The sequence below is a fragment of the Egretta garzetta genome, unplaced genomic scaffold (assembly GCF_000687185.1).
Source record: "Egretta garzetta isolate BGI_Z169 unplaced genomic scaffold, ASM68718v1 scaffold39, whole genome shotgun sequence".
In the NCBI taxonomy this organism is placed as follows: Eukaryota; Metazoa; Chordata; class Aves; order Pelecaniformes; family Ardeidae; genus Egretta; species Egretta garzetta.
The window spans coordinates 1,516,467-1,524,911 of NW_009260945.1; positions in this window are offsets into that span (position 1 = coordinate 1,516,467).

Genomic DNA, 8,445 nt, shown 5'->3' on the forward strand with positions numbered 1-8,445 from the left:
TCACAGGGGTCTCACTGAATAACAAGGCTACAGGTCTCATTAGGCATAGGCTGACTGCAGCACAACCAACACAGATGAAGACACTTTTTCAGCACGTGATACACGTTTTTTTTCTTTGAAAGCAAATTGTCAACTTTTAGTTCTGTGTTACTTTGCTAAACAGCATCAATTTTTTTCAACTTTACTATTTCCCAGAATCAAGCCTCCAAGTATACAAATAAACACTGCAACTGCCAGAAAAATTATGGCTTTTTGTAACACATAGGAACTTCACGGCAAATATTTTAAAAAAATGCTCCAGCTCTCAGGTGTCTTGTTTTAACGTGCTATTTCTTTGAAATGCTGAAAATACTTGTGCCCTGATTTGTAAAAAATAAATATCAATATATGCAATCCTTAGTCTCATCTGAGGTAATATGGGAGTTGTGGAGGGACACACCACTGTATTTTGCTTCCTCTTCTTGTACAGCCTGAATTCTGCAAATCAGATAATTGATCCGCAAGAACAAGCCAGGATGGGCAGTAAACCATCAAGGGCAAACTCCCTGTCACTTGAGTTTTTAAATCAAGGTTGAATGTATTTCTAAACTATGCGCTCTAGCTCTACTAGGAGCTCAATGGAGTAATCACTAAGTAAAATCCTCTGGCTTATGGCAGCCAAGATGATTATAATGGTTCCTGCTGGCCTTAAAAATCAGTAATATAGGTAAAACAGGAACTATGGTTGAAATTCATCCACGTGCAAAGCCCTGTGATAAAACTTTTAATAGAATTCCAGCCAAAGTGCTTAGAAAGTCTTAGGCCACCCTGCATCCAGTGAGATTTTTAGGGAAAGCCCTCTAAACTACACATGGAGAAGAACAGCTATGTCAAGCCTTATTAAGGTCTTGTTTTGCATACTGTGAGAGGAAATAAAAAGCATTGCCTTCTGCCCCAGGGCTGCCGCTGGAAGAGAAAGACCAGCTGGGACCTCTTGTGGAATGCAAAGGAAGCTTAACATTCATCTGCTTTTGCTCTCATTGGTATTTGTTGGAAGAGCACTTAAAATGTGCACTTCCAAGAAAAAAAAAAAACCCTCTAAGGAAGTTATTTTGACCTGTCAGGGAGTTTCAGAAGGGCTGGAGTCAGCGGTGGCTTTGCTACGTATCCTGCGGGCTCACAGAATAGCCAGTCTCTAATGAATATTGCTAAGGCGCCAGTGTAGGAGGACACGCACCTTGCAGCATGCTACGTGAGAAACTCTGGTCTGTGAACCCAGTAACTTCTCCATTTCAATAACACCTATTGCAGAATAAAATTTATCAAGGGAAACGCTGACTCCACAACTCACTAACATAAATCATCTGTTGAAGGGCAAAACACATGAAATTGCCTTGAGATTTGGAGCGGTTTGGGAAGCACATGATTTTCACATATCGCCTTTGGCCAAGGCTTATTACTGCCTCCTGAAATGGGCAGGTGCCCACTGCTCCTCCTGCACGGATGCACAGCCCAGGTAAATGGGCAGAAACTAGCCACAAATGCATTCACACAAACTGTACGTGGGTATTAGTAAACACACAGGTTCCACCATAAAGGGATTATATGACTCTTTCCTGGCGTTTGGAATGCGCACTGTGTTACCAAACAAAGGAAATTATGCAAAGATAGCCCCAGAGGCAGAATAACCATGATCTGCTCCTACTTGCGAATACTGGGCAAATACTTACTAGCCACAATTAATTACCTGCCTCTGCTCGTTTTGTTAAATGATCAAAGTAATACATCCACTGGTTACACATGAATGTGACTATTTGTACAAAATCTCATTTATACAGTAGTGGTGCAGGGCCAGATCCCACAGTATTTGTCATTATTCACGTGCAAGTTGCCTTATTGAGGGAATTGCTTCTAATTACTTAGCATCGGGACTGCAGGACACCGCCTGACTTCTGCAATATTAAGGTGATAAGGATATATAGCAGAGCAAGGGTAGAATCAATTGTTCTTAGATTTCTTCTCTTCCTCATCGGCCCACCTGACACACATGAAATATTTGTGAAATCAATTTCAGAATGACCAGACGAGGTACTGGAAGTACCACAGTCAGTTCATCAGTTGGCTCTTTCAGGAACACGTCAGGAATTAGGATGGAAGCATATTACTTCCTTTCCCACAGGATAACTGCAGTGAATACAATAACCTTTATTCTAAGAGATACTGCCGTGCACGCTGCCTCGCACTCTATCAAATGAACATCATTTGCCCCCTTTCAGCAACAGCTGCGGAAAGGCCCATTACACAAGCTGAAACTTTCTTTCTTCATTCCTTCAGCACTATGCAGTATTTTGTACCAGCACTGAATCACACTGAGGTCCTTTCAAAATCTGTTTTTGCGGCTCCGTTACCTGCACGCAGTTGTATTTACCCCTGCAAAGTGTATGTGGTCAGTTCACCTCCTGCACGATGCGACCAGAATTGTGGATCTCATTCCTGAGCTTGGCTGTTTGAAATGAGAACTGTATTATCAGCCCACCTGAAGCAGAGAACACAGAGCAACGAGGATACTAACAGGGCTTGGCTCTTGGGCCACTGAAGTCCTTAGGTAGCTTCTCCTGCCCACAGTAGGTTTTGGAGGCAGACTGCTAGATCTCCATCTCACAGAATCACAGAATGGCAAGGGTTGGAAGGGACCTCGGGAGATCATCCAGTCCAACCCTCCTGCTAAAGCAGACTCACCTAGAGCAAGTTGCAAAGGACATCGTCCAGGCAGGCTTTGAGTATCTCCAGAGAAGGAGACTCCACAGCCCCCCTGGGCAGCCTGTGCCAGGGCTCCGTCACCCTCAGTCCCTGTTTGCTCATAATAAAGCAGAAGCATTTTCACAGGCCTTAGCAAATCCAGCCCATGGCTTCATTCTCCTTATGAGAGCTTTGCACATGCTCTCCTGGCACAGAAAAAGGAAAACTTTGCAATAAAGGTATGCAATTAGGTTCGCTAAGAATTTAGATAAAAGTGCATGCAAAAGGAGCTCTACGTAGTGTCAGTGCAGACCCTTTAAAACGCATACATGAATATTTATGCAGTTTCCCTTTCTTTCAGGAATTGTTTGTTGCTCTATTTGATCATATTACTTCTCCTGCTCCTAATATTTTTGGATAATGTTCTTGCCTTCATTTGTAATCACTCTTTATTCAGTGTGGAAGATGGATTTTTCCAATTTTGTGCTATTATATACCTTAGCATGGAAAGGATTAGATGGGTTTTTCTTTTTCCTTTTAGTCCTCATTTAACTGCTTGTGAGCTTCAGGGATTTATATCCCAGTAGGTCTAATTCCAGGATTATAGGTATCTAGATATCCAGTAAATCATTTAGCAGCATATAGGTTTAAGGCAACTCCAAATAACCCCTCCAGTTAGCATTCCAGCTAAAAAGTGAAGTTAGCTAGAAGCGCTAGATTTGAGTAAGAGTTATAAAGTAATGCAGAATCACTAATTTGGAGTCTGATTCTATTTCCTTCAAAGGCGCTGATAAAATTTATACCCACTTCAGTGGGAACATGGCAAGGCCTTCAAATCCTCTTGCTTTAGACACTTTCCCTCTTCCTAGCCAAATACTAATCAGTCTCCTCCTCCTCTGATTTAAGGTTCAGCTCTCATTCCCATAACTGTTGCATTTTTATTTAGATAAACACTGTCAGGTTGAGTTGACCCAAAATTTAGATTTATTAAAAATGAAATAAAATGAGCAACAGAAAGCTTTCTGTATTTGTTTTTCTAAATTCCAGTGAAAGCAGCTTCTCAGTTTGGACTTCAATTTTTCTTGGCTTCATCTACAGCCTGAACATTGCAGCACTGTGCTCGTACATGAAAACAAATAGGGGACAGACAAAAGTGAAATTGAGTTATAGGTTTTCCTCGTTTGGGCTTAGTGAAAAGTAAGCATGTCGTATTAAAAGATCAAAAGCAAATCTGGTTTCTTAGCACCTATCATTCAGAATAATCAAAAGCAATACTAATGGCAAAGATAAGGAAACGGGTGCTTTTAACTGTGCTTTGTAATTTGCTCCTGCCCCTTTAAACATGGCACAGCGAGCAAGAAAGGCTTTGCCCTGGCAGAGCAGTTAGCACAACCACGGATCCATGCCAGTTCTCACCAGGCGTGTCTCAGGGTTTGTCATGCTGGTTTAGGGAAGGCATTGCTCCACTGGCACTACCACCGGGAACGCTGGAGAAGCACAGGTGTTTCAAGGTCAGGTTTCTGGTTTGGTTTGAGATGCATGAGGGTGTTAAATCATCATTTGATACATTCGTAGCACTGGCTGATTCTCTCCAACCTGTGCAAGAAGGTGCTTTTGTGCCTGACAGTTTTCTTGCAGTAGAGAGTATTATGGAGCAAGAGACTGCTAAGGGACACAAACCGCAGCACGGAGGCCGCTTACCGCACACAGGGAAAGAACCCTGTTGCTCTAACAGGGCCTGGAGGAAACCAGGACTACATCTGGGGTGTGGTAAGGTGATAAAACTGAGCATCCCTCCCACCCTTAAGGGTAAGTGCTTGTTCAAACTCTCTTTATATTGGGTGTGTCAGAGGTGTGGGCCTCGAGGATCTGCCATAGCCAGAATTAACATGTGTTCTTCTTCTGTAGAACAGATATAAAAAGGCCTTTCCAGACAGAGGCTTTTTGCCTGTGTGAGTGTCAACACAGAGTTCATTTCAGGCAAGTTCTGCGGTGAAGAGAAAGGTAAGGTTAGGTGAAGAGCCCTTCCCATCAAACCAAACTTGAAGGAAGGCCAGGACTGCAGGGCTGGATTAGGACGGGGCACATCCCAGCACATAGGGTGGTGAGTAAGATGCATCACCTCAAGAAGGCATTGAGTCTCAGAAATGCACCTTACATTTGCAGTTCCCTTCCTCATACGGAATGGGAAGGTGGGATTATAGTTCATTATTTTTTTATGTACCACCTACCATCCTATGCACTGGCTCAGGCAATTAGGCCAGTAAATAAGACGAGCAGTCAATCACGGTTCTCCCTGCCTCCATGTCCATCCTGCAAGGAGTGGGCAACCAAGCAGGTAGACTTGTTTACTTCTGCATGCCTGGATCCATGGTCCAGATAGCCAACAAAGGGAACAAGAGAGCCTTCAATTCATTTATCTTTATCTCTTGCGCAAGAGAAATGAAATAAGCCCATGTAGCCTTCCTTTACCAACCACTCAATCTTCTCCGCAAACCATCCCCTACCTGTGGCCACAGCACGTTCAGCTCAATCCTTTTAAATGGGCTTGAGAAAGCTGATTTATAAATGAATGAACAGTGAATATGGAGAAATAACACATTCCATTGGTGCCATGTCATCCTGGCCCATCATTCATAAAATTTCATGTGTATCTAGACCCTGTCAACAGATCTGCCTCAAAGAGCACGCAGGATCAGCAGTCTGTAGTCTCAGAAACAGACAACATCTAAATCCACCACCAAGTCCGTAACATCTCTGCCTGAATATGATAGATAAGGATTTCAGGAAGGCATGTCAAAGATAAAAGGAAAGCTACCCCTTGCTCTTGTTTAATTTCCCTTCCAATTTCCTAAAAGGCCTGTTGCGGGAATGACTGTCACCAGAAAGATACAGGGCCCAATTTACAGCCATTGCACAGAACTGCAATAAGCAGTTGCAGTCTATAATTTTCAAGTAACACCACATTTATGAAAACTGCAACAATCCCTTTTACTGTGATTTGTGGACTCTGATGGCAGAAGAGTCAACCTCTCTCTCATGCAGCAGGGAGCAAGAAAAGAGAAAGATGAAGAGAAACAAACTGGCTGCTGCCTCAGCATGTAGTCTGCAAAATAAATAAAAAACAGTCTTAAAAAGTGTTAATAAAATATCCGCTAAGAGTAGAAGGGGAGATTAGAGCTGACAAGTTGGCCATAGGGCCTTCTTCAGGCTCTTCCAGTTAGAACTGAGACAAGACGACAAGTTGAGAAATTGAACTATGTTGACATGGCCTGCATTTTCATAAATTTCCTGCTCCTTTTCTTATATTAAATAAAAATCTGCAAAATAAAAAGGATACAATTCAAGCAAAGGCCTGGGATACTGGGCAGTTCTCCTAAGCATCCTGTACCCGGCTTTGGAACAAATGCAAGAGTAACTGAAGGACCTGTAACAGACAATGAGTTATATTTACTGAGTAATCACCTCCAATTTTTTTCACCAAGGATTCTATTTGAGTGGAAAGACTTCAGCATGAGTTGGATGAGGTCCCAGATCATCCTGCAATTTTTAGGGAGAGCAGTGTTACTACTAAAAGAGCGAACTAGAAAATATAGTGGTTAGAGCTTATTATCTTTGGAGTTTTTTTTTCAAAATCCTATCAAAATCAACAGAAAAGCTTTCATTAGGTCTAATCCCTTTCTGAAAAACAGTTGAATTCTTTCTGAATTGGGATTAAAATCATGGCATTTGAGAAACATTCATGAAGAAACCAGGGATGCTTTTATAAACAGCTGAAACAGCAAGCAAGCGTTTACTCCCCTTACACCTTTGAAGAGTCAAACCCAGAGTTCCACATTAGCACCATTTCACTCACTCTGTGCTTCAGGCAACTTTAATGTTTTAAATCTGAAGTGTCTGCTCTTTTTCCCCCCAAAAGCAACTCCATTATTAAATAAATGATAACTATGCCTCTAGTTTTGCTGTCTGGGAGTTTCTTTCCCAATCCAACATTCGGGAACTGGGAGGTTTTCTCTAAATTGCTCAGACTAAGCGAAGGTAACATGAGAGATTTTCCAATTACATCACTTTATTTTTATCATCTTCGTTATTATTATTGTCATGATCTTTCCGTTGGCTTTTTAGTTATTATCTAACCAAGATGTATAGTGCTGCACAGCACGTAGTCTGCTTTCACATTTCAGATGAGCGTACCCATGCAGAGATTAGAGGTCCAACCAAGAGTTTATCATAAGTGCCTCTAATATTGTTTCTAATCAGCGAACTGCACATCACCAGCACAATTGGGCCGAAGGCTGGCAGGTTACAGAAGTATTCCTCATGCAGTGAGCTCAGTAACAAGGATGTTTCAAGAGAATGGGTTTTTATTTGCTTCAATCATACTTTCAGTTGCATGGCTGTTTTGATGTTCACTCCACATCTTTTGAGGGGGCAGTAGAAAATGCAAATCTTAATCCCTTCTGAGCACAGAGGGCTTGAAAGGCAATAGAATAAATCTGTCTTCACCATATTAGACATGGGTGGAAAGCAAGGAAGACCCAAAATAGAGTGTATACACCCCTGTAATAAGATCTGCAATCCTAAACCACAGCAGAAGAACTTAAGTCATTGGTCCTGCTGGGGAAACCATGCCTGAAAGGGATGACATTTTGGTGAGGGCCTTCTTCTTCTTGCAGATGTTTTTGTTAAGGTTCTGTCAGAAAGTGCACTCACCTGTGGTGGAGCTGGCCTTTAAAAACTGAGAATGCTCTGGGCTTTTGAGAGATCATAAGAGAGCTGGACTTGGTGCCAGCTAGGCTCCTGCCTTGAGCTTCAGGGTCTGGGAAGGCCCTGATCACAGACCTTTCACTAGTACTTTAGTTTCTGCTTAATGAAGACTAGACAGATGGTGAATGATTGTCCAAAGGCTGTCACTTACATAGGTGTGGAGGTGGACACCTTCTCTGTGCTAGAACATCAGAGATGCAAAGGGGCAGACCAGGAACAAGCTTTGGCAGCACAGCGGTGGTGAGGGACCCGGCAGACCAGGACAGTAACAGCTCTCTGGCACACTGGCTTCAGTCATTTTCTTACCCAAACAACCAAGGCTTCCTCAGACTGTCAGGTGGGACTCTTATTAAGAAGTTATGTAAGTGCAGAAAGTTTGATTCACCAAGCCGCCACACTGGCAACACATTTACACAACTTCTCCACCCAAAATCAAGAGGTTTAACCTGTAAGGATAATTGCACCCCTTTGGCAAGGGCGGTAGGGAACACTTAAAAAGGCAATCAAAGCAGAGAAAAAGGGAAAGCAACATCATTGTGGATAATTGGAGCAAAGAGGTAATACATATCTCAGTGTCACAGGGAAGATTGGCCAATGCAATATGCATTTATTCTTATCTCAGAATTGTATTTATTGAAGTAAACCATGCTTAAGTTAAAAGGAAGCACATAAATCTTCTCTTATTGTCATCTTGCAACTCACAGCAGCTGCTAATTATATTATAGATCTTCCAGAAGTATGTATAGTAATTACCAGTTTCAGCCACATTATTAGACTTGCAAATAGAGTTTGCTCTTTGCAAGCCTCTCAGGAGCAAAGGGTGAGACCAAAAAGGGGGTAAATCAACACAGACTTAAGAAGCCAAGCGAGAATTCCCAATTGGACTGGACCTACTCTGATTTGCACTGGATGAGAAATCACCACCTTTAAGATGTACGCAGGTTTCCTTGCTGAACTCTT